The 26,677-nt window shown below is 50.1% G+C and overlaps 1 protein-coding gene across 2 annotated transcripts in view; it reads right to left on the bottom strand.

The window, feature by feature from the left end:
• The window catches only part of P2RY8 (P2Y receptor family member 8), a 76,111-nt gene that overhangs the window by 35,757 nt on the left and 13,677 nt on the right, over positions 1 to 26,677 (bottom strand). Inside the window, exon 2 of one of the 2 annotated variants that reach the window (XM_008019661.3) lies at positions 30 to 207. The exons of the other annotated variant lie outside the window; for it this stretch is intronic. The gene's annotated coding sequence lies outside the window, so the exon portion shown is untranslated. The remainder of the gene's footprint in view (positions 1 to 29; positions 208 to 26,677) is intronic. 2 annotated transcript variants of the gene reach the window in all.

The raw sequence follows: 26,677 nt of genomic DNA, 5'->3' as shown, positions 1-26,677 counted from the left end.
CTGAACACCCCCAGGTCCCCGTGACTTACAGTGGCGGCTGGAGGGAGGGCAGACGTCCCGGGTGAGGCTGGTCTTGTGGTGTTTGTCTGAGCAGCCGTCAAGCTGGGCAGGGGGTCCTCGGGGACCCTCCTCCTCCTGGTCCAGTGGTGGCTGCCCTATGGCAGTGTGCTGTGCACAGGGGCAGGAATGCAGGGCCAGCTCTGTGCTCTGCTAGGAAAAAGAAAAATCCCACTGGCTGTGCCTGCACCACACCCTGAGACAGACACGAGCAGCCTCCGGAGACCCAGCGAGCTGCTCTTAGCCGCGATCTGTCATCTGCAGACTGAACTTGGTGCACGGTGGTTATGAAACAGGCCAGACCAACAATAGATGGGAAAGGTTCCTCTTTTTGGCCCTGGGCCCCACGGAGCGGGGTCAGACCATCACACGGGGATTTTATGTGTTTTTCTCCTAATGCGATATTTTTCAATACGGCTTTTTTTTTTAAAATGAGTTTGGCCTCCATGTATGCGGGGCCACTGCCTCAGAAGGGTTAGTGTAGGATTCGAAAATGGGTTAAATTTAAGGACAGCTTCTCTTGCCTATATTGGATATGACTTTATGCTTTATGTGAAAATACTAATTTTTAAAAATATGTAAGTCCACAGTCACTATTTTTTTTTTCTTTTGAGACTGAGTCTCGCTCTGCTTTCCAAGCTGGGAATGCGATGGTACTGCCTCGGCTCACTGTGACATCTGCCTCCCAGGTTCAGATGATCCTCCCTCGGCCTCCCAAGTAGCTAGGATAACAGGCATACACCACCACACCCGGCTATTTTTCTTTTTTGTTTTTTTTTTTATTTTTATTTTTAGTAGAGGCAGGGTTTCATTATGTTGGTCAGGCTGGTCTCCAACTCCTGACCTCAGGTGATCCACCCGCCTCGGCCTCCGAACGTGCTAGGATTACAGGGGTGAGCCACCACGCCCGGCTATATATTCACTATTTAAAAGCGGTGCTCATTGGATTATGCTGAGACAGTTTTTTTATTTGGAAGCTTGAGGCTGCCGTGAGCTGAACGGCACGGTACTCACTAGACTGAACTGAACCGAACAACTCACACCACTGCAGTCCAGCCTGGGTGACAGACAGAGCAGGATCGTGTCTCAAAAATAAAAGGAAGAGCCCTTTATGACAAACAGCTAGCTCAGGGTATATTTTCTGCATTTTCTGTCTGTTACAGGCTGAATGGTACCCTCCCAAATTCATACGTTAAACTCTTAACTCCTAGGACCACACGACGTGGCTGTATTTGGAGATTACTTCTTTAAAGAGTTGACGAAAGTAAAATGAGGTCACTAGGGTGGGTCCTGATCCAATAGGACTGAGGTCCTTATAAGAAGAGGAGATGAGGACACAGACACACACAGAGGGACGAGCCTGTGAGGACACAGGGAGAAGACGGCGTCTGCAAGCCCAGGAGAGAGGCCTCAGGAGGAACCAGCCCTGCCCATACTCTCATCTCAGACATCCAGCCTCCAGGACTGTGGGAGAATCAATGTCTGTTGTTTATAATCCACCCAGTCTATGGTATTCTATGATAGCCTGAAATGGACTAAGATACCTCATAAGAAGAGGAGGTGAGGACACAGACACACACAGAGGGACGAGCCTGTGAGGACACAGGGAGAAGACGGCGTCTCCAAGCCCAGGAGAGAGGCCTCAGGAGGAACCAGCCCTGCCCACACCTGGATCTCAGACTTCCAGCCTCCAGGACTGTGGGAGAATCAGTGTCCGTTGTTTATAACCACCCAGTCTGCCGTGTTTTATTATGGTGGCCGAACTGACTGCCCCTTCACTCTGAAGCAGGTGGGAGAAGGCGAACGTCGGGGATGCTGCAGAAACCTGGGCCGAATGGAAGTGAACGTGGGTGCCACTGGCTCGTCCCTGCTGTCGAATTCCGAAGACCATCTCGAGGCCATCGCCGTCGGGAGTCTCGCTCCCCGGCCTGGCTTCTCGGTAGAGACGGCGCGTTACGGGGTGGGAAATGGTTGTGAACCGTGGTGCCCCGCCTTGGGGTTGGGGAGCCACCCGAGAAGGCACACAGCCACAGCCACAGCCACAGCCACAGCCACAGCCACAGCCCTCCCAGGTGTGGCTCCCTGGGATTCCGCCCTCTGCCCTTACAGAGGGTTTCTCTGTCTCTGCTCGGTTCACAGGAAGCAACTTGTCTGCTGTTCCCAAATCTGCTTCTGGGGTCCTCTGTCCTCTGCTCTTTTCCTGGAGGGAACAGGCTGGGAAGGAGAGTGGTGTCCCCGTAAAACATTCAGGCAGCCACCACTTCAGACGGACCAGTCATTCGCAGATAGCTAGGACATGGGGTCATGTTCAACACCGCTTCCCGTGACTCTCCTTCCTTCCTTCCTTCCTTCCTTCCTTCCTTCCTTCCTTCCTTCCTTCCCTCCCTCCCTCCTTCCTTCTTTCTCTCCTTCCTTCCTTCCTTCTTTCTCTCCTTCCTTCCTTCCTTCCTTCCTTCCTTCCTTCCTTCCTTCCCTCCCTCCCTCCTTCCTTCTTTCTCTCCTTCCTTCCTTCCTTCTTTCTCTCCTTCCTTCCTTCCTTCCTTCCTTCCTTCCTTCTTTCTCTCCTTCCTTCCTTCCTTCCCTCCTTCCTTCTTTCTCTCCTTCCTTCCTTCCTTCCTTCTTTCTCTCCTTCCTTCCTTTCTTTCTCTTTCTTTCTCTCTTTCTTTCTCTTTCTTTTTTCTTTTTTCTCTTCTTTCTTTCCTTTCTTTCTTTCTCTCCTTCTTTCCTTTCTTTCCTTCCTTCATTTCTTTCTTTCTCTCCTTCCTTCCTTCCTTTCCTTCCTTCCTTCCCTCCTTCCTTCTTTCTCTCCTTCCTTCCTTCCTTCCTTCTTTCTCTCCTTCCTTCCTTCCTTTCTTTCTCTTTCTTTCTCTTTCTTTTTTCTTTTTTCTCTTCTTTCTTTCCTTTCTTTCTTTCTCTCCTTCTTTCCTTTCTTTCCTTCCTTCATTTCTTTCTTTCTTTCTTTCTCTCCTTCCTTCCTTCCTTTCCTTCCTTCCTTCCCTCCTTCCTTTCTTCTTTCTTTCTCTCCCTCCCTCCTTCCTTCCTTCTTTCTTTCTTCTTTCTTTCTTTCTTTCTTTCTTTCTCTCTCCCTCTTTCTTTCTCTCTCTCTCTTTCTTTCTCTCTCTCTTTCTTTCTATCTTTCTGTCTCTCCTTCCTTCCTTTCTTTCCTTCCTTCATTTCTCTTTCTTTCTCTCTTTCTTTCTCGTCTTTCTTTCTCTTTCTCTCCTTCCTTCCTTCCTTTCCTTCCTTCTTTCTTTCTTTCTTTTTCTTTCTTTCTCTTTCTTTCTTTCTCTCCTTCCTTCCTTCTTTCCTTCCTTCCTTCTTTCTTTCTCTTTCTTTCTCTTTCTTTCTTTCTCTTTCTTTCTCTCCTTCCTTCTGTCCTTCCTTCCTTCCTTCTTTCTTTTTCTTTCTTTCACTTTCTTTCTTTCTTTTTCTTTCTTTCTCTCCTTCCTTCCTTCGTTTCCTTCCTTCCTTCCTTCTTTCCTTCCTTCCTTCCTCTCTCTCTCTTTCCCTCCCTCCCTCCCTCCCTTCTTTCCTTCTTTCCTTCCTTCTTTCTTTCTTTCTTTCCTTCTTTCTTTATTTTTGAGACGCAGTCTCGCTCTGTTGCCCAGGCTGGAGTGCAGTGGCACAATCTCGGCTCACTGCAACCTCTGCCTTCCTGGTTCAAACAGTCCTGCCTCAGCCTCCCACGTAGCTGGGACTACAAGTGCCCGCCGCCACGCCCAGCTACTTTTTGTATTTTTAGTAGAGACGGGGTTTCACCATGTTGGCCAGGCTGGTCTTGATCTCTTAACATTGTGATCCACCTGCCTTGGCCTTCCAAAGTGCTGAGATTACAGGCGTGAGCCACTGCACCCGGGTGAGTATTTTTAATATTAGTGTTTTAGGAACTCAGTCACTCCACTAGCAAACCAGCACGGATAGAAACGCAAACATCAGGCCGGGCGCAGTGAGTGGCTCACAGTTGAAATTCTAGCACTTTGGGAGGCTGAGGTGGGTGGATCACTTGAGGTCAGGAGTTCAAGACGAGTCTGATCAATATGGTGAAACCCCATCTCTACTTAAAACACAAAAATCAGCCAAGCGTGGTGGCAGGTGCCTGTAATCCCAGCTATTCGGGAGGCTGAGGCAGGAGAATCGCTTGAACCTGGGAGGCGGAGGTTGCAGTGAGCCGAGATTGCAGCACTGCACTCCAGTCTGGGAAACAGAGTGAGACTCCATCTCAAAAAAAAAGAAAAAGAAAAACAAAACAAAAAAAAAAAAAAAAGAAACTCAAACATCACAGAGACAGAGCAATGTTTAAAAAAAGAAAATAGCATGTTAATTAGGGTTTTTTCTTTTTGTTTTCATGACAGAGTCTCACTTTGTGACCCAAGCTGGAGTGTAGGCCGGGCTCCGTGGCTCACGCCTGTCATCCCAGCATTTTGGGAGGCCGAGGCGGACGGATCACCTGAGGTCAGGAGTTTGAGACCAGCCTGGCCAAGACGGCGAAACCCCGTCTCTACTAAAAACACAAAAATGTGCCCGGCGTGGTGGCGGGCGCCTGTTATCCCAGCTCCTCGGGAGGCTGAGGCAGGAGAATCGCTTGAACCCGGGAGAGGGAGGTTGCAGTGAGCCGAGATCGCACCACGGCACCCCAGCCTGGGTGACAAGAGTAAACCCTGTTTCTAAATAAATAAATAAATAAATAAATAAATAGTATTGTGGCCGGCATCTCTAAGAAGGTACCGGACTTGCTGAGGTGTGGAGTGAAGTAGCACACAGGCTGGTGAGCGATGGTTGGTTTGGGGGCAGTGGGACGGCGAGGGGTGTGCTGGGGCGGGCTTGGAGAGCTGTGGGTGTCAAACATGCAGCTTAGGGGGTCCTGACCGTCCAGGAAGCTGTGAGTACTTGGTTTGGCGGCAGCTGAACCCAGGCAGCGGGGCCGAGGAGGTAAGAAGCAGAGATGGATAGGCAGCAACGCTGCCGCATGCCAGCCACAGCAGACACAGATAGCACGAAGGATAAAAATAAAGACCAACTGCTCCTTCCAAGTTGATTCCTGCTTTGACCTGGAGACTCAAGCTGCTGCTGAACTTTGAACAGCACCCACAGTGTTAGAAAACTATGAAGGAGGGTCAGCCCGTCTTAGTGACAGCCCCCAGAGGTGACCTCCCCACACCCACCAGACCCACAACAGCCAACTCCGTTTTTGTTTTTTCAGACGGAGTTTTCCTCTTGTCGCCCAGGCTGCAGTGCAATGGCACGATCTTGGTTCACCGCAACCTCCCGTGTTCAAGCAATTCTCCTGCCTCAGTCTCCTGAGTAGCTGGGATTACAGGCGCCCGCCACCACAACGTCTGGCGAATTTTTGTGTTTTTAGTAGAGATGGGGTTTCACCGTGTTGCTCAGGCTGGTCTCAAACTCCTGATCTCATGATCTGCCCTCCTTGGCCTCCCCAAAGCGCCGGGATTACAGGTGTGAGCCACGGTGCCCAGCCCTCTGTTGTTTTCTGAGATGGAGTCTCGCTCTTGTTGCCCAGGCTGGAGTGCAGTGGCACGATCTCGGCTCGCTGCAACCTCCGCCTCTCAGGTTCAAGCGATTCTCCTGCCTCAGCCTCCCGAGTAGCTGGGATGACAGGTGCGTGCCATCACGCCCGGTTCATTTTTGTATTTTTTGTAGAGATGGGGTTGCACTATGTTGGCCAGGCTGGTCTCAAACTCCTGACCTCAGGTGATCCGCCCATTGTGCCCTCCCAAAGCGCTGGGATTGCAGGCTTGAGGCCCTGCACCTGGCCATGTTAATTCTTCAGGAATCAACAGAGGCCCCTTGCTCTGAGCTGCCACCACCCCCGGCCCTGTTTGTGACGACCAATGGGTTTCTGTGGATGGAGGATTTTGGGTGCTAAAACCAGGAGAGCCCCCAGCAGCACCCATGGGGCCGCCTATCTGGCCCAGGGTGACCTGACTCTCTCGGTTCTGTCCTGGGAGACGTGGGGATTTTTAAGCCTGACCTTTTAGCTTTACCACAGGGCTCCTATCCAGCCTCTTCCTTCCTGAGACCGTCTCTACGCTCATCTTCCAAAGCTCACGGAGCCGGCCGGAGAGTCCCGGGGACCTCTTCTGAACGACGTCTTGGAAGGAGGTGGCTGCGTCTTCTCAGATACCACGTCCAGGCTTGGGTCTGAATCTTTTCGGTCCAACTCCAAGGGACGTACATGTCAGACCCCGGGAAGCTCTCCGTGCATCCCTGTGACGGTGCTTTGCAGACTTTTGGCCTGTGTTTGACTTTCTGATGCGTTTTCACTTCCATTTTCGTTTTGATGTATTTATTGATGGAGAGACGAGGTCTTGCTCTGTTGCCCAGGCTGGAGTGCAGTGGTGACGTTATAGCTCATGGCAGCCTCAACCTCCTGGTGTGAACCCATCCTCCCACCTCAGCCTCCTGAGCAGCTGGGACTACAGGTGCGTGCCACCACGGCTGGCTAATCTTTGACTTTTGGAGAGATGGGGGGGTCTCACTATGTTGCCCCGTCTTAGTTTTCATTTTTATTTATTATTATTATTATTATTTTTTGAGATGGAGTCTCGCTCTGTCACCCAGCCTGGAGTGCAACGGTGCAATCTCAGCTCACTGCAACCTCCGCCTCCCGGGTTCAAGTGATTCTCCTGCCTCAGCCTCCCGAGTACCTGGGATGACAGGCATGTGCCGCCACACCCAGCTAACTTTTTGTATTTTCAGTGGAGATGGGGTTTCGCCATGTTAGCCAGGATGGTCTCGATCTCCTGACCTCGTGATCCACCCACCTCGGCCTCCCACACTGCTGGGATGACAGGCGTGAGGCACCGCGCCCGGCCGGTTTTCATTTTTATTTATTAGTATTTTTTTTTTTTGAGATGAAGTCTAGCTCTGTCGCTCAGGTAGGAGTGCAGTGGTACGATCTTCGCTCGCTGCAACCCCTGCCTCCTGGGTTCAAACGATTCTCTTGCCTCAGCCTCTCAAATAGCTGGGACTACAGGCATGTGCCACTACACCCGGCTAATTTGTGTGTTATTAGTAGACACAGGATTTTACCATGTTGGCCAGGCTGGTCTTGAACTCCTGACCTCAAGTGATCCACCCGCCTCAGCCTCTCAAAGTGCTGGGATGACAGACACGAGCCACCGTGCTGGCCTCATTTTTCTGTTTGGAAATAAAGTCCTGTCTAGGTTTATGATGAGTGGGGTCACATCACTGAAGATAAACGAGCAAGAAAATGGATTTGCTTATCTCTGTTTTGGTCACGTCCTCTTGGAAGGGGGCCAAACCTCCTCCCCTCTCTCCCCCACTTCGAACACAGAGTGTTGGTGGCACTCAGCCAGGGACAGGGCCCGGCTGCGGGCCGGGTTCCTCTTTCTACTCACTCTCTGGGGACCCTGTTTGCCTCCCTGCAACACGCCTTGCTGAAGAGCTCGGTGCTGGCTGCCACGTGAGCCGCCCCGTGCCTATTCTCAGCAGCCTTCCCCACCTGCAAACCCCAATCGAGAGCCTCCCATGTTGCGTTGGATGGCGGCCCCCAGAGATAGCTCCACGTCCCGAGCCCTGCTATTTGGGGCTGCGGTATCGTTTGGAAAAGAAGGTCTTTGCAGATTAATTAAGTTGTGGATCTTGAGAGAAAATAATCCTGTGTTATCTGGCTGGGCCTTAAACACAATGACAGGTGTCCTTGTAAGAGACAGAAGAGGAGACACAGACACAGAGGAGGAGGCCATGTGGAGATGGAGGCAGAGACTGGAGTGATGCGGCCAGAAGCCCAGGGACGCCTGGAGCCCCCAGGAGCTGGGAGAGACAGGAAGGCTCCTCCCCTAGAGCCTCCAGAGGAAACTGGGTACAATTGTAATGGGTTGAACAGTGGATCCTGGAAAGATATGTCCGTATCCTCGAGCTCAGAATCTGGAATGCGATATCATTTGGAAATAAAGAACTTTGCAGATTTAATAAGTTAAGGATCTGGAGATGAGATCTTCCTGGATTAGGCTGAGCTCTAAATGCAATGACAGGTGTCCTTCTAAGAGACAGAAGAGGAGACACAGACACAGAGGAGGAGGCCACGTGGAGACGGAGGCAGAGACTGGAGTGATGCGGCCACAAGCCCAGGGACGCCTGGAGCCCCCAGGAGCTGGGAGAGGCAGGAAGGATCTGCCCCTGGAGGCTCTGGAAGGAGCTCAGCCCTGAGACACCTGGAGCTCAGACGTCTAGTCTATGCAAGTATTCCAGAACTATGCAAGTATGAATTTGGAAGAAGGTCTATGCAGATGTAATTAAGGTAAATCTGAAGATGACATCATCCTGAATTAGATGGTCCTTACACGCAAAATGCAATCATAAATGTCCTTCTAAGAGACAGAAGAGGAGACACAGACACAGAGGAGGCCACCTGGAGATGGAGGCAGAGACTGGAGTGATGCGGCCACAAGCCCAGGGATGCCTGGAGCCCCCAGGAGCTGGGAGAGGCAGGAAGGATCCTCCCCTAGAGCCTCCAGAAGGAACCAGATACAGCTAGTGGATTGAACAGAGGCTCCTGGAAAGATCTGTCCATAACCTAATGCCTAGATCCTGGAATGAGACCTCACTTGGAAATGGGATGGTTCCAGATGCAATTACATGAGAGATTCAAATTGAAATCGTCTTGAATTTAGGCTGGACCCTAAATGCAATGGCAGGTGTGTCCTTGTAAGAGACAGAAGAGGAGACACAGACACAGAGGAGGAGGCCACGTGGAGATGGAGGCAGAGCCTGGAACGACGCGGCCACAAGCCCCGGGACGCCTGGAGCCCCCAGGAGCTGGGAGAGGCAGGAAGGATCCTCCCCTGGAGCTCCCTGAGGGAGCACGGCCCTGAGACATTTTGGTCTCAGACTTCTGGCCCCCGGAACTGTGAGAAAGTAAACTCCTGTTGTTGAAGTCCCCAGTTTGTGGCATTTTTTGGTGTCTGCCTCGGGGGACTCACGGAAATGGCTTTGTGTCTGCACCCCTGCAATCATTTTAACGTTGCTACCCAACATTTTAAAATTTGAAAGATGCAGGCACTTTGTGACCTGCCAGGAGCGTTGTTATTTAACAACACAACTGCCAGCCGGGCGCAGCGGTTCACGCCTGTCATTCCAGCAGTTTGGGAGGCTGAGACGGGTGGATCGCCTGAGGTCAGGAGTTCGAGACCAGCCTGGCCAACATGGTGAAACCCCCGTCTCTGCTAAAAATACAAAAATTAGCTGGGCATGGTGGCGGGCGCCTGTAGTCCCCACTACTCGGGAGGCTGAGGCAGGAGAATCGCTTGAACCTGGGAGGTGGAGGCTGCAGTGAGATGAGATTAGGCCACTGCACTCCAGCCTGGGTGACAAAGTGACACTCCATCTGAAAAACAAACAAACAAAAAACAAAACAAAACAAAAAAACTGCCAGCTGGGCACAGTAGCTCATGCCCGTCATCCCAGCAGTTTGAGAGGCCGTGGCGGGTGGATCACCTGAGGTCAGGAGTTCGACACCAGCCTGGCCAACATGGTAAAACCCCATCTCTACTAAAATTACAAAAATTAACGGGACGTGGTGGCACATATGTGTAATCCCAGCTACTCGGAAGGCTGAGGCAGGAGAATCGCTTGAACCCGGGAGGTGGAGGTTGCAGTGAGCCGAGATTGTGGCACTGCACTCCAGCCTGGGCGACAGACACTCAGTCTCAAACAAAACCAAACCAAACAAGAAAAAACACAACTGCTTTGTCACCGTTCTGGAGGAACTGAATACACTCTGATAATGTTGGTGTTAAACAGGCGATCATCCACTTAACTAACCTCTAAGGGAACTGTCTTTAAAGATTCGGGAATTCCACATCCTTCTTTGCCCTCCTGGACGGTCCTCTTTTCAATTTGATTGCCTTCTGTTGTCATGTAGACCTGGATTTGAAAGCCTTTGAGGGGTGACCCTATCCATCTCATGACAGCCAAACAGTACGTGTGTTGAAATTTAAACATGGGTTTCACTTCCTGGTGCCATAAAGATCCCACGTGCTGGAAACTTTCTTCTGCTGAAATGTTCTCTGTGGTCAACACTGATCCAGCTGGGCACCGTGGCTCACGCCTGTCATCCCAGCATTTTGGGAGGCTGAGGCGGGCGGATCACTTGAGGTCAGGAGTTTGAGACCAGCCCGGCCAAGATGATGAAATCCTGTCTCTACTAAAAATACAAAATGAGGCCGGGCGCGGTGGCTCGCGCCTGTCTTCCCAGGACTTTGGGAGGCCGAGGCGGGCAGATCATGAGGTCAAGAGGTCAAGACCATCCTGGCGAACACGGTGAAACCCCGTCTCTACTAAAAATACCAAACAATTAACTGGGTGTGGTGGCGGCACCTGTAGTCCCAGCTACTCGGGAGGCTGAGGCAGGAGAATGGCGTGAACCTGGGAGGCGGAGGTTGCAGTGAGCTGAGATGGCACCACTGCACTCCAGCCGGGGTGACAGAGCGAGACTCTGTCTCAAAAAAAAAAAAAAAAAAAAAAAAAAAAAAAAAAAATTAGCTGGGCATGGTGGCCCACACCTGTAATCCCAGCTACTTGGAAGGCTGAGGCAGGAAAATTGCTTCAACCTGGGAGGCGGAGGGAGTATTATTTGAACCAGGGAGTTTGAGACTAGCCTGAGTAGACCCTATTTCTACAAACTAATAATAATAATAAATAACAATAATTAGCTGGGCATGGTGGTATGTGCCTGTGGCCCTAGCAACAGGCGGCTGAGGCAGGAGGATCACCTGAGCCCAGGAACTCAGGGCTACGGTGAGCCCTGCTTGTGCCATTGCACTGCAGCTTGGGTGACAGACTAAGACCCTAGGTCTCAAAAGACAGGCAAACAATAACACCTCATCACCAAAAAGTGATCAAAGCAACATAAGTGTATCGTACACCTGGACATGTAACGATTCAACATGAAAGTAAAATATTTTGGAAATTAGTTTCTGAATGAGATGAATCATTAGCAAAGTTGTCCTACGTATTTAATGACGGACCTTTATCCAGCTCACACCACGTCGGTCCTGCTGCTAGCATCTTATTCGAGGTCCTGTGAATAGGCCTTCAATCTCTCACACATTTGATGAGTTTGGATGTGAAGCTCACTCAATCAGAACACACAGGTCATGTTAAGAACAGGCCGGGCACAGCGGCTCACACCTGTCATCCCAGCACTTTGGGAGGCCGAGGAGGGCAGATCGCGTGAGGTCAGGAGTTCAAGACCAGCCTGGCCAACGCGGCGAAACCCCATCTCTACTAAAAATACAAAATGAGGCCGGGTGCGGTGGCTCATGTCTGTCATCCCAGGACTTTGGGAGGCCGAGGCGGGCGGATCGTGAGGTCAGGAGTTCGAGACCATCCTGGCGAACACGGTGAAACCCGGTCTCTACTAAAAATACCAAACAATTAACTGGGCGTGGTGGTGGGCGCCTGTAGTCCCAGCTACTCTGGAGGCTGAGGCAGGAGAATGGCGTGAACCCGGGAGGTGGAGGTTGCAGTGAGCCGAGATCGCGCCACTGCACTCCAGCCTGGGTGACAGCGAGACTCTGTCTCAAACAAACAAACAAACAAACAAAAAAACCCTGAAAATCTCATGCTCAACCTCGAATTGGAAACGTGAGTCAGGGTGTCTCAGAAGAGCTGGGCTGGGTTTCTGTGTGTGACCTGCTACTCTGGCCACTTGCCCATCGCAAAAACGGATGGGACTGTGGAAAGCAGATCTTTATCTTTCCGAGAAGGAAGCCACAGCGGGCCTCGTCACCGGCCTTTCCGTTGGCCTTGGTGTCTTAAGGACCACAGAGAGTGTCCATTGAATGAGTTTCCTCGTGTCCAGCAAGGACAGGCCTGAAAAATGCAACCACCCCACACAGAGGCATTGGATGAAGGTCTGCAGAGAACTGAAGATAAAGCTTGGTGTCTAGCCAACAATTTCAGAATATTATCCCCTAGCTTAGGATGATACAAAAAGCCTTGTAGGAAGCCGAGGTGGGAGGATCACCTGAGGTCAGGAGTTGGAGACCATCCTGGCCAACATGGTGAAACCCTGTCTCTACTAAAAATACAAAACTTAGCCGGGTGTGATGGCAGGTGCCTGTAGTCCGAGCTACTCGGGAGGCTGAGGCAGGAGAATCGCTTGAAACCAGGAGGCAGAGGTTGCAGTGAGCCGAGATTGCGCCATTGCACTCTAGCCTGGGCGACAGAGCAAAAGATTCCGTCTCAAAAACAAACAAACAGAAAAACACAAAAAAACCAAAAAATCCAAGAGGAGGATTTGCAATTAGAGTAATTCTTCCTTTTCTACGTCTGTGTAAAATTCCTGGAGTACTGCATTTTAAAAAATCATTTCCCATTTCTAAACTGTGTAACAAAAGAATATCTTTGTTTACATTGAACAAAACATCTTAATTTCCTTTTTTTTTTTTTTTTTTTTTTTTTTTTTGAGACAGAGTCTCGCTCTGTCACCCAGTCTGGAGTGCAGTGGTGCAATCTCGGCTCACTGCAAGCTCCGCTTCCCGGGTTCAAGCGATTCTCCTGCCTCAGCCTCCTGATTAGGTGGGACTACAGGTGCCCGCCACCACATCCAGCTAATTTTTGTATTTTTAGCAGAGACGGGGGTTTCACCGTGTTGGCCAGGCTGGTCTCTAACTCCTGACCTTGGATGACCCACCTGCTTGAGGCTTCCAAAGTGCTGCGATTACAGGTGTGAGCCACCATGCCTTAATTTCCTTCTTAAACCATGCTCCTCTGTGCCCTTTCCCTTCTAACATGAGCCAGGAGGCTAATTAGGTAGACAAAAGAAGACAGAGAGAGAGAACTGTCTCCTAGCGAGAGCCGGTGTGGCCTACCAGGCTATAGATGGAGATGGCTCTTCTGGGAGATGACCGCCTCTCTTTCCCTTCCGTTGAGATATTGCCTTCTTTTCAGCCCTGAGCTGGGGGTGTCAGGAGTCCAGGAAAGAAAGAAGGCAGAGGAGAGAGAGCTGTTTGGATGTAAAGATGTGTCTGCCACGTGGAGAAGAATCTTGACGACATCACCATGAGCTCGGTGACTCAGAGGGACCCTGAACGTTTGGATGTTTCTCACTTTCTGGCCACTTTTTTTTTTTTGAGACGGAGTCTCGCTCTGTCGCCCAGGCTGGAGTGCAGTGGCCCCATCTCGGTTCACTGCAAGCTCCGCCTCCCGGGTTCCCGCCATTCTCCTGCCTCAGCCTCCCGAGTAGCTGGGACTACAGGCACCGCCACCTCGCCCGGCTAGTTTTTTGTATTTTTAGTAGAGACGGGGTTTCACCGTGTTAGCCAGGATGGTTTCGATCTCCTGACCTTGTGATCCGCCCACCTCGGCCTCCCAAAGTGCTGGGATGACAGGCGTGAGCCACCGCGCCCGGCCACTTGCTGGCTACTGTCATTTCTGTAGGCCACGGATGGGTCATAGGAGTCCCCATGACTAAAATTAAGATGCAGTTTAGTTGGAAGCGACGTTGATTCCGTGGTCCCCCGTCCAAAGATTCCATGCTCTGCTATTTGCAAAAGGGTCCTGGAGCCCTTCGTACATGTAACCCCCCAGCTGCCTCTGAACCAAGCAAGGAAGATCTAAGATCAGAGGCGAGATCAGGGCAACCATCCTGGCTTGCTGTCTGTGTGTGTCCAAGATGAAATCCCCTGTTCACCAGATGAGATGGGACCTGCCATTGCACGTTGTCCTTGAACACCTGGCAGTTCGCACCTGCTACCTCGTGAGTCCTGGGAAAAAACCTCATCTCTTGTTGGATGACTTGTCCCGGGAGACAGGCCAGGACCCCACCCAAGGCTTTCTAGCCGAAAATCATCATCACCCATCCCGAAAACCTGTCACTCATATCCCAGGTGACCACCGACGGTGGTTCGGAGCTGGGGTAGCTCCTGAATCCCTGCAGTGCTGGCGATGTACCTGTTGTGTGGATCGCTAAGCTGAGGCTCAGGGCCGTGACGGTCCCCAGTCACAGCACCCGGCGGAGTCCCCACGTGCCTGCCCCTCCTGTTGGCGACGCGATTCCGCGATTCCCCCCACCACCCCCCGCACCTGACTTTGCATGCCTCCTTCATGAGAAGCTTCCTAGTGCGCTTGAGCCGGTGTGTGGGTATAGCAGCCCTGTGGTGAGGGGAGGGAAAGTAAGGGTTTTTCTTACTTGACAGAAGAGGAAATTGAGGTTAGTTATTAGGTCATGGCATAGCCGTGGTCAGAGCCACGGCTGATAACGTGGAAAGGCGTGCCCGAATGAAGCCAGCCCCGTCTGTCACTCAACACACACCCCAGTCTTTGCAGCCGGGCGGGACCAGGCGGGAGACCTCCCTGCTGCCACCCTCACCTCTTCCACCCCGTACGGCGTGTGCCTGATGGCCTCTCTTCACGATGCCCCTGCCCCCCGACACCCTGAGGGTTTGGGGGGAAATCCAGCAATGGCCTAGGTCAGGTGACATAAGATTCCTCACAACAGACTCTGGCGTTCTGGCCGTACTGCTGAGTGTCTCTGAAACCATGGGAAGTCCCCAGGGGCCGGCAGAGCTACAGGCAGTCTGCTGGGGTGGTGGCCTTCATGCTGCTATTAACCAGGCTGAGTGTTGACCACAGGTTTTCAACTGGGGCCATTGCGGTCCCCAGGGAACGTCTGGCAGCAGAGACATCTCAGCAGACACATCCTCCACCCACAACGGGGTGGAGGAGCTCCTGGCCTCTGGTGGGTGGAGCCCAGGGACGCTGCTCAACACCCTACAGTGCACGGGACGGTCCCACCACAGAGAGTCGTCCAGCCCCCAAATGTCAGCTGAGAGACTCCATATATCGGTCATCCCCACATGAGAGACTCTGTCTACTGGTTATCTATGTATCCATCTATGTATCCACCTGTCCAGCCATCCATCTATTTATCTCACTATCATCTATGTATCCATCTATCTGTCTAGCCATCTAGCTACCATCTATGTATCTATCCATCTATTCATCCATCTACCTATCCTGTATTTATCTATCTATCCATCCATCCATCCATCCATCCATCCATCCATCTATTCTATCTATCCATCCATCCATTCTATGTATGTATCTATCTATCTATCTCCATCTATTATCTATCATCTATGTATCTATGTATCTATCCTTCCATCTATCTATGTATCTATCATCTATGTATCCATCCATCCATCCATCCATCTATTATATCATCTATGTATCATCCATTCATTGTATCTATCATGTATCTGTTATCTATTTATCATGTATGTATCTATCCATCTATTCATCCATCTGTCTATCCTGTATGTATTTATCCATCCATCCATCCATCCATCCATCCATCCATCCATCCATCTATTCTATCTCTCTTTCTCTATTGTCTATCTATCATTTATGTATCTATGTATCTATCCTATCTATCTATCCATCTATCTATCTATATATCTCTATCTATATCTGTCTTCTATATATCTATGTATCTATCCATCCATCTATATATCTATCATCTATGTATCCCTCCATTCATTCATCCATCCATCCATCATCCATCCATCTATTCTATCATCTATGTATCTATGTATCCATCCATTCATTGTATCTACCATGTATCTATCATCTATCTATCTATCTATCTATCTATCTATCTATCTATCTATCTCATCTATCATCTATATACATCTATCATCTATCACCTATCTGTCTCAATATCTGTCGATCTATCATCTATATCTATGTATTACCTATCTATCTCAATAGCTAGCTATCAATAGTCTATCATCTAATCTATTCATCCATCTGTCTCAATATCTATCAATCATTGAATAGCTATATCTATTCATCTATCTGTCTACATCTGGATTAGAGCATGAAGGGCTCACTACTCTGGGAGAGTCGCTTCGAGGAATACCACCTGTGTCCTCACTGCTACAAGCTTTTTGTTTTTCTCTGGCAGCTGAACAAGCCCAGGCTTGGAGATGAGCCATATGAAAAACAGTGAAACTCGTCCAACTCACAGACGCTCACTCACAGACCCCCTGCTCCACCAGCCATAACTATAGCTTCCATTGCACAAGAGATTAATTTCAGCCACTTTCTCCTGGTAAGAGACTCTGACAATGGGCTGGTTCTGGATGGTTGACAGAGGCTGCACACTCAGTGCCTCTGTGTCCTGGAACATTTTGACAGCCAGGCTCAGTAGCTCATGTCTGTAATACCAGCACTTTAGGAGGCTGAGATGGGTGGATCACTTGACATCAGGAGTTCAAGACCAGCCTGGCAACCATGGCAAAACCCTGTCTCTACTAAAAACACAAAAATTAGCCAGGCACAGTGGCGTGTGCCTGTAATCCTAGCTACTCAGTAGGCTGAGGCAGGAGAATTGCTTCAACCTGGGAGGTGGAGGTTGCAGTGAGCCGTGATGACATCACTGCACTCCAACCTGGGCAAACAGAGTGAGACTCTGTCTCAAAAAGAAAAAGAAAAGAGACCAGGTGCAGTGGCTTGCGCCTGTAATCCCAGCACTTTGGAAGGCTGAGGTGGGTGGATCACGGGGTCAGGAGATCGAGACCATCCTGGCTAACATGGTGAAACCCCATCTCTACTGAAAAAAAAAAAATTTAGCCAGGTATGGTGGTGGGTGCCTGTCGTCCCAGCTACTCAGGAGGCTGAGGCAGGAGGATGGCATGAACCTGGGAGGTAGAGGTTGTGGTGAGCCGAGATCACACCACTGCACTCCAGCCTGGGTGACAGAGTGAGACTCTATCTCAAAAACAAAAAGAAAAGAAAAAAAGAAAACACCTTTTGATATAGACAGCCTCAATGTGATGCATTAAATGTTAAAAGTCTCCACCCCCAAAGTGAACATTGAACTTCTGTTACACACATGTTTGTCCTGTATGCACGTGTGAGGATGCCCTTCACTGAAATTCATAGCTCCTCCTGTAACCTGTTGCATACAAGTATGTTTGGTTATCTCACTCAACATAAATTCCCATCTCTGTCTCTTCTCCTTCAAAATGTCTACTTTTAGTCTCTGCCAGAGGCTACATTTCCCAGCCTGTTAGGCTGTGTCTTTTCTGCTTCAAAATGTCTACTTTTAGTCTCTGCCAGAGGCTACGTTTCCCAGCCTGTTAGGCTGTGTCTCTTCTCCTTCAAAACATCTACTTTTAGTCTCTGCCAGAGGCTACATTTCCCAGCCTGTTAGGCTGTATACATCAAGCTCTCCTCTCCAAATGTGTACATCTCGTCATTTTTTTTTCCTTTTAGCGACGAGATCTCAGTCCATCACCCGGGCTGGAATGCAGTGGTGTGATCACAGCTCACTGCAGCCTCTGACTCCTGGGCTCAAACCATCCTCTCACTTCAACCTCTCAAAGCACTGGGGTGAAAGACACAGCCACCTTGCCCAACCAATCTCGTGATTTTAAGTCGACACCTTCCATTCTCTTGATGGCACCAAGCACTGGCCTTCAACAACACGTCTATGGATGGCCAGCTGAGTCCCTTCCAGGGCTCTGGACACCATTCTCTTAGCTGTCTGTGGTCTGAGACTTCTTCCTGATTGACACCTGGCTTCCTGCCTTATAACTTCCTTCACCTGAGTCCTCTGGTCAGTCCCACATCACTCCCTGACAACACACAACATGGCCAGGTGGGTCCTTCTAGAATTCCAGGTAAGTGTTCTGCCTTCGGTGATATGGGGGCCCACCTGCTCCTCTGCCTTTTTTCCTGGCTCTTTTGTCCAGGGCTCAACACACCAGATACACAAGCAAAGAGAAGAGGCTCCCAGGCTGGGGAGGTCTCCTGTCCAGGGTCTCCTCCTGTGTAAGAGTGTCCTGAGGGTATAGCAAACAATGACTCCACACTGGGGGGTACTTAAACAACAGAAATTCATCATCTCCCAGTCCTGGAGGCAAAGAGTCTGAGATTAAGGTGCGGGCAGACCCACAGTATTAGTCTGTTCTCACGCTGCTAATAAAAACATACCTGGCTGGGTGCAGTGGCTCAAGCCTGTAATCCCAGCACACTGGGAGGCCGAGGCGGGTGGATCACCTGAGGTCAGGCGTTCAAGACCATCCTAGAGCCAACATGATGAAACCCCATCTCTACTGAAAATACGAAAATTAGCCCAGCATGGTGGTGGGCACCTGTAATCCCAGCTACTTGGGAGGCTGAGGCAGGAGAATCGCTTGAACCTGGGAGGTGGAGGTTGCAGTGAGCTGAGATCATGCCACTGCACTCCAGCCTGGGCAACAGAGTGAAACTCCATCTCCAAAACAAACAAACAAACAAAGACATTCCCAAGACTGGGTAATTTATAAAGGAAAGAGGTTTAATGGACTCACAGTTCCTCATGGCTGGGGAGGCCTCACAATCATGGCAGAAGGCAAAGGGGAAGCAAAGTTCTATCTTACATGGTGGCAGGCATGCCACCCTTTCCCTCCCCCTTTCCCTTCCCTTTCCTCCCATTCCCTTTGACAGAGACTTGCTCTGTTGCCCTGGTTGGAGTGCAGTGGCGCAATCTCAGCTCACCACAACCTCAGCCTCCCTGGTTCAAGCAAAATTCTCCTGCCTCAGCCTCCCGAGTAGAGTAGCTGGGATGACAGGCACCCACCACCACGCCCAGCTAATTTTTGTATTTTTTGTAGAGACGAGGTTTCACTGTGTTGCCCAGGCTGGTCTCGAACTCCTGACCTCAATCAATCCACCCACCTCAGCCTCCCAAAGTGCTGGGATTACAGGTGTGAGCCACTGCGCCCGGCCTGCCTTTTTCTTTTCCTTTATTATTATTATTATTTTTAAAGGTAAAAACAACTTTGTAGAGAGAGAATTCCTATAGCATGCAATACACCCATCTACAGTTCACTGGGTTTAGAACATTGAGTTGTGCAAACACCTCTCCACAATCTATTTTAGCATCTTTTCTTTTCTTTTCTTTTCTTTTCCTTTCCTTTCCTTTCTTTTCTTTTCTATTCTTTTCTTTTCTTTCTTTTCTTTTCTTTTCTTCTTTTCTTTTTTTTATTTTTTTGAGACAATTTTGCTCTTGTCGCCCAGGCTGGAGTGCAGTGGCACAATCTCAGCTCACCGCAGCCTCTGCCTCCCAGGTTCAAGTGATTCCCCTGCCTCAGCTACCCGAGTAGCTGGGATTACAGGCGCCCGCCATCACGCCCGGCTAATTTTGTATTTTTAGGAGAGACGGGATTTCTCCATGTTGCCCAGGCTGGTCTTGAACTCCCAACCTCACGTGATCTACCTGCCTCGGCCTCCCAGATTTGCTGGGATGACAGGCGTGAACCACCATACCCGGCCATTCAGGATACTTCCATCACCCCCAAAATAAATCTTGTACCCTCTGGCTCTTCCTGCTATTGTCTGAAGGTTTGTATCACCCCAAAATATATAGGTTGGAACCCTAAGCCCCAGGATCCTGTCAGGAGGATTCGAAATTAAGGTGAAATGAGTTAACAGCAGAGATGCTCCATGATGTTTCCTTATAAGAACAGGAAGAGGGCCAGGCGTGGTGGCTCATGCCTGTCATCCCAGCACTTTGGGAGACTGAGGCGGACGGATCACCTGAGATCAGGAGTTTGAGACCAGCCTGGCCAATATGGAGAGACTCTGTCTATACTAAAAAAAAAAAAAAAAAAAAAAAATACAAAAAATTAGCTGGGCATGGTGGCGGGCGCATGTAATCCCAGCTACTCAGGAGGCTCAGGCAGGAGAATCGCTGGAATCTGGGAGGCGGAGGTTGCAGTGAGCTGAGATCATGCCATTGCACTCCAGCCTGGGCAACAAGAGCGAAACTCCGTCTCAAAGAAAAAAACAAAAACAAACACAAAAAACAACGAAAAGAACAGGAAGAGGCCGCCAAGCATCCATGTACTCCCTCCTTCTTGCCCTCCTTCCTTTCCTCCCTCCTTCACCCCTCTCCCACAAATGTAAGTACAGAGAACAATTCTGTGAGGACACAGGGAGAAGATGGCGTCTTCAAGCCCAGAAGAGAGGCCTCAGGAGGAACCAGCCCTGCCCACACCTGGATCTCAGACCTCCAGCCTCCGGGACTGTGGGAGAATCAATGTCTGTTGTTTCTAAGCCACCCAGTCTATGGTATTCTGTGATAGCAGCCTGAAATGGACTAAGACATCTCATAAGAAGAAGAGATGAGGACACAGACACACACAGAGGGATGAGCCTGTGAGGACACAGGGAGAAGACGGCGTCTCCAAGCCCAGGAGAGAGGCCTCAGGAGGAACCAGCCCTGCCCACACCTGGATCTCAGACCTTCAACCTCCAGGACTGTGGGAGAATCAATGTCTGTTGTTTATAAGTCGCCCAGTCTATAGTATTCTGTGATAGCAGCCTGAGATGGACTAAGACATGTCATAAGAAGAGATGAGGACACAGACACACAGAGGGATGAGCCTGTGAGGACACAGGGAGAAGACGGCGTCTCCAAGCCCAGGAGAGAGGCCTCAGGAGGAACCAGCCCTGCCCACACCTGGATCTCAGACGTCCAGCCTCCGGGACTGTGGGAGAATCAATGTCTGTTGTTTCTAAGCCACCCAGTCTATGGTATTCGGTGATAGCAGCCTGAAATAGACTTAAACATCCCATAAGAAGACGAGATGAGGACGCAGACACACACAGAGGGACGAGCCTGTGAGGACACAGGGAGAAGACGGCGTCTCCAAGCCCAGGAGAGAGGCCTCAGGAGGAACCAGCCCTGCCCACACCTGATGTCCAGCCTCCAGGACTGTGGGAGAATCAAAGTCTGTTGTTTATAAGTCACCCAGTCAATGGTATTCTGTGACAGCAGCCTGAGATGGACTAAGACATCTCATAAGAAGAGGAGATGAGGACACAGATACACACAGAGGGTTGACCCTGTGAGGACACAGGGAGAAGACGGCGTCTCCAAGCCCAGGAGAGAGGCCTCAGGAGGAACCGGCCCCGCCCACACCTGACGTCCAGCCTCCAGGAGAATCAAGGTCTGGCGTTTCAGCCACCTTGCCTACCGTCCTTTGTGGTAGCAGCCTTCAGCTTAGACCCCTGCCCCATCCCACAAACATCCCCAGTCTTGTCCCCCTCTGTGTGCCTTGCGGGCAGCACCCAGTACATGGCCTGAGACTGGTGTTCCGCCCTCCAGAGCCTCAGGATGAACTGGAAGGTGTTAAGGAAGTCATCTGAGTGCTCTGAACAAAATGGAAACTAATTTCAGCGGGAAAAGAGGATCTGTGGTGAGTGAGTCTTGTTGAGCTTAAGCAGCCTGGTGTCTGGGTCCTTCTGCCTGGGCCTGGGGGCCAGGTAATGTTAACACAAAACCTACTCAGACCCAAGCGAGGTCTCCGAAGATTTAAGGGAAGTTAAATCTTCACACGTGTCTCTGGTTTCCAGTAATATCTGGCCCCCAATATTCTCTCTGGTCCCCAATATTTTCTGGTTCTTAGTAATGTCCCGGCCGCACGCGGTGGCTCACGCCTGTCATCCCAGCACTTTGGGAGGCTGAGATGGGCGGTTCACCTGAGGTCAGGAGTTCGAGACCAGCCTGGCCAACATGGTGCAATGCCATCTCTACTAAAAATACAAAAATTAGCCGGGCGTGGTGGTGGTGTGCGTGTAATCCCAGCTACTTAGGAGGCTGAGGCAGGAGAATCGCTTGAACCCGGGAGGTGGAGGTTGTGGTGAGCCGAGATCGCGCCACTGCACTCCAGCCTGGGCCACAAGAGCGAAACTCCATCTCAAAAAAAATAAAAGAAAACAAAAATAATCTCTCTGGTCTGTAATATTCTGATTCCCCAAAAGCTCCCTAGTCCCCAAAAATCTGTCTGGTTTTCAATATTCCCGTTGGGCCCGGATAATCTCCGTGGTCACCTATATTCTCTCTAATCCTCAATAGTCTTCCTGGTCCCCAATCATCTCCTTGGCTCCCAGTCATCTTCCTGCCCCCAGTAATCTCCCTGTTCCCCAATATTGTCTCTGATCTTCAATTATCTCCTTGGTCCCTACTAATCTCTCTGGTCCCCAATCCTCTTTCTGATCCCCAGTAATCTCTCTGATCCCAATCTTCTCTCTGGTCCTCAGTCATCTCCTTGGTCCCTAATAATCTCCCTGGTCCCCAATATTCTCTCTGATTTATAGTATTGCCTCTGGTCCTCAGTCATTTTCTTCACCCCAATAATCTCCCTGGTTTCCAATATGATCTCTGTTCCCAAATATTCTCTCTGATTCCCAATCATCTCCTCGGTCTCTGATAATCTCTCTGGTCCACAATATTCGCTCTGATCCTCAACTATCTCCTTGGTCCCTAATAATTTCTCTGGTCCCCAATCCTCTCCCTGATCCCCAATAATCTCTCCGATCCTAATATTGTCTCTGGTCCTCAGTCATCTCCTTGTTCTCTAATAATCTCCCTGGTCCCCAATATTCTCTCTGATTTCTGATATTGTCTCTGGTCCTCAGTCATCTCCTTGTTCTCTAATAATCTCCCTGGTCCCCAATATTCTCTCTGATTTCTGATATTGTCTCTGGTCCTCACTCATCTCCTTGTTCTCTAATAATCTCCCTGATCTCCAATATTCTCTCTGATTTCTGATATTGTCTCTGGTCCTCAGTCATCTCCTTGTTCTCTAATAATCTCCCTGGTCCCCAATATTCTCTCTGATTTCTGATATTGTCTCTGGTCCTCACTCATCTCCTTGTTCTCTAATAATCTCCCTGGTCCCCAATATTTTCTCTGATTTCTAATATTGTCTCTGGTCCCCAGTAATTTCTTTAGTACCCCAAACTTTCTCTGGTCCCCAATAATATCCTCCCTGGTCCCCAATATCGTCTCTGATTCCTTTTTTTTTTTTTTTTTGAGACAGAGTCTCGCTCTATCACCAGGCTGGGGTGCAATGGCACGATCTCGGCTCACTGCAACCTCCGCCTCCCGGGTTCAAGGGACTCTCCTGCCTCAGCCTCCTGAGTAGCTGGGATGACAGAGCTGGGATGACAGGCACGTGCCACCAAGCCCGGCTAATTTTGGTAGTTTTAGTAGAGATGGAGTTTCACTGTATTGGCCAGGATGGTCTCGATCTCCTGACCTCGTGATCCGCCCGCCTCGGCCTCCCAAAGTACTGGGATGACAGGCGTGAGCCACCGTGCGCGGCCTTTATCCTCTCTGATTTCTAATATTCTCTGTGTCCCCAGTAATCTCTCTGGTCCCCTATATTCTCTCTGATTCCCAATCACCCCTGTCTTATGGTCCACTTTAATCCTTACGGTCCGCTTTGATCCATCACAATACGGACAAACCCTAAGATCGTTGAGTACCCAGCTTGGGACACGGGTTGCAAACCAGTCTCACCCTGGGGCCAGCAGGAACCCTGGCATGGAAGTCACAGGCTGGAGGGCACTCTGCATTTCCCTGCAGGAAGTCAAGGCACTTGGGCCCTGCCTGCAGGACTGTGGACCGTCAGTCATTTGCATGAGTGCTTAGAAACAGCGATGAAAGTGTGTTTATTTAGAAGCGAGCTGTATGGGGTGAAGGAAGCCAGCCAGCCGCGCCTCAGCTGGCTATCTGGTGGGGCAGGTTTCAGAAACTCCCCTTCCTTTGTTTCCGGGGAGCGTGACAGACAACCTCCTAATTCCCGTGCAGCTCGAAAAGCCTCCCGCAAAGACTGTTTATAGCCCAGAATGAGGAAGCGAGACAGGGGGTATTGCATGGTTTGGTTTTTTTTTAAATGTCTTTCTCTTTCTCTCTCTCTCTCCTTTTTCTTTTTTGAGATGGAGTTTCGTTCTTGTTACCCAGGCTGGAGTGCAGTGGCGCGATCTTGACTCACCGCAACCTCCGCCTCCTGGGTTCAGGTGATTCTCCTGCCTCAGTCTCCCGAGTGGCTGGGATTACAGGCCCCCACCACCACACCCAGCTAATTTTTTTGTATTTTTAGTAGACACGGGGTTTCACCATGTTAGCCAGGATGGTCTTGAACTCCTGACCTCAGGTGATCCATCCACTTCTACCACCCAAAATGCTCGGATTATAGGCGTGAGCCACCGTGCCCTGCCCTCTTTTACTCTCTTAAAAAAAAAAAGAAAAGAAAAGGTGACGTTTACATAATGAAATCAATCATTGTAAAGGCAACAGCTCAGGGGTATTTATTGCATTCACGCCTCCGTGAAGCCAACACCTCCATGTGGTTTCAGAATCTTTTCCTCACATCCCACACACGTGTCTATTGTAACTTTAAATACAATCCTCAGATGACAAAGCTCGGAATCATCGTGCATGCAGGGAGATTCAACAACCAAGACGCGAACAGTTTAGTGCACTGGCCAGGCACGGTGGCTCATGCCTCTAGTCCCAGAGCTTTGAGAGGCCAAGGTGGGAGAATGGCTTGGGGCCAGGAGTTCAAGATCAGCCTGGGCAATAGAGCAAGATCCTTTCATTAGCCACGCATGGCGGTCAGTGCCTGTAATCTTGGCTACTTGGGAGGCTGAGGGGGGCGGATCGCTTGAGGCCAGGAGTTAGAGGCTGCAGTGAGCTATGATCATGTCACTGCACTCCAGCCTGGGCAACAGAGCAAGATCCTTTCACTAGCTGGGCATGGTGGTCCGTGCCTGTAATCTCGGCTACTTGGGAGGCTGAGGGAGGAGGATCGCTTGAGGCCGGGAGTTAGAGGCTGTAGTGAGCTATGATCATGTCACTGCACTCCAGCCTGGGCAACAGAGCAAGACCCTTTCATTAGCCGGGCATGGTGGTCTGTGCCTGTAATCTCAGCTACTTGGGAGGCCGAGGGGGGAGGATTGCTTGAGGCCGGGAGTTAGAGGCTGCAGTGAGCTATGATCATGTCACTGCACTCCAGCCTGGGCAACAGAGCAAGACCCTTTCATTAGCCGGGCGTGGGGGTCCGTGCCTGTAATCTTGGCCACTTGGGAGGCTGAGGGGGGAGGATCGCTTGAGGCCAGGAGTTAGAGGCTGCAGTGAGCTATGATCATGTCACTGCACTACAGCCGGGCCACAGAGTAAGATTCTGCCTCTAAAAATAAAAATTAGGGCCGGGTGTGGTGGCTCACACCTGTAATCCCAGGACTTTGGGAAGTTGAGATGGGCGGATCACTCGAGGTCAAGCGTTCGAGACCGGCCTGACCAACATGGTGAAACCCCATCTCTACTAAAAATGCTAAAATTAGCTGGGCGTGGTGCCGCATGCCTGTAATCCCAGCTACTTGGGAGGCTGAGGCGGGAGAATCACCTGAACCCCGGAGGTGGAGATTGCGGAGAGCCGAGATTGCACCACTGCACTCCAGCCTGGGCGACAGAGCGAGATTCCATCCCTCACTGCCAAAAATAAATGAATAAATAAAACAAAAATTTAAAAAACTTTAAAAAACATATAGCAAGCGGTTTGGAGCAGCGGTGAAGAGTGTGACCTCTGGGGCTGGTGTACTTGGAGGTAACGCCCCAGCCAGGCGAGAGTATGCCTTCCTTACTGTGTCCCTCAGTTTCCCCTATGCAAAATGGGGATGTCAACAGAACTTTCTCCAAGTGTGTCGCTTTAGTCCCTAAAAACATCCCTATTCCCCAATATGCTCCCTGGTCCCCCCAATCATCTCCTTGACCCTAATAATCTCCCTGGTCGCCAATATTCTCTGAGTTTCACAATTCTTGCATTTAGCATAGGCTTTTTGAGATTCATCCACATTGTAGTGGTATCGGTACTTCCTTCCTGTTTAGGCTGAAAAATACTGCAGATTTGTGATTGCCACAGGAAGGAGGGAAGAGAGAAGTGGGAGGGGCTGCAAATAGGCACGAGTCTCCTTTTGAGTGTTATAAAAATGTACTGGAAGTATACAGAGGGGATGATTGTACAACACGGTGAATGAGCTAAATACCACTAGATTGTATTTAAGATAGTATTTTTTCTTTTTTTTTTTTTTGAGAGGGAGCCTCGCTCTGTTGCCCAAGCTGGAGTGCGGTGGCGCGATCTGTGTTCACCGCAACCTCCACCTCCCGGGTTCAAGTGATTCTCCTGCCTCAGCTTCCCCAGTAGCTGAGATTACAGGTGCACACCACCACGCCCGGCTAATTTTGTATTTTAGTAAAGACAGGGTTTCACTGAAAAACCCTGTTGGCCAGGCTGGTCTGGAACTCCTGACCTCAAGTGATCCACCTGCCTTGGCCTCCCAAAGAGCTGGGATTACAGGCATGAGCCACCGTGCCCAGTGAATTTTTTTTATATGAATTTCACCTCAATAAATTAAAACAAATAAAAGAGCAGTATTTATTTTGGTGACTGAGTTTTTTTGGCATTGGAGGGTCTACACGTCTCCCCCTAACCCTGTTCCTGTTTGATTTTCTCATCTGCAACGTAGTGATGAGGTAGAATTGGGTCTTGCACTCAGGGTTGTTTGAAGAATTTGACGATGTCAGGGAGCATTGAGAATGTCCCTTTGTACACAGTAGGCTTGTCACACTTGCCAGCTGCTTACCTCTCTCTCTTCTGAGGATCCACTCATCCCTTTATTCATTCATTCATTCATCCACTCATTCATTCCTTATCTATCCACTCCTCCATCCATCCATCCATCCATCCATCCACTCATCCATCCACTCATCCATCCATTCATCCATCCATCCATC

The sequence above is a fragment of the Chlorocebus sabaeus genome, chromosome X (genome assembly GCF_047675955.1).
Source record: "Chlorocebus sabaeus isolate Y175 chromosome X, mChlSab1.0.hap1, whole genome shotgun sequence".
NCBI lineage: Eukaryota > Metazoa > Chordata > Mammalia > Primates > Cercopithecidae > Chlorocebus > Chlorocebus sabaeus.
This window is presented reverse-complemented; position numbering and strand designations above follow the sequence as displayed.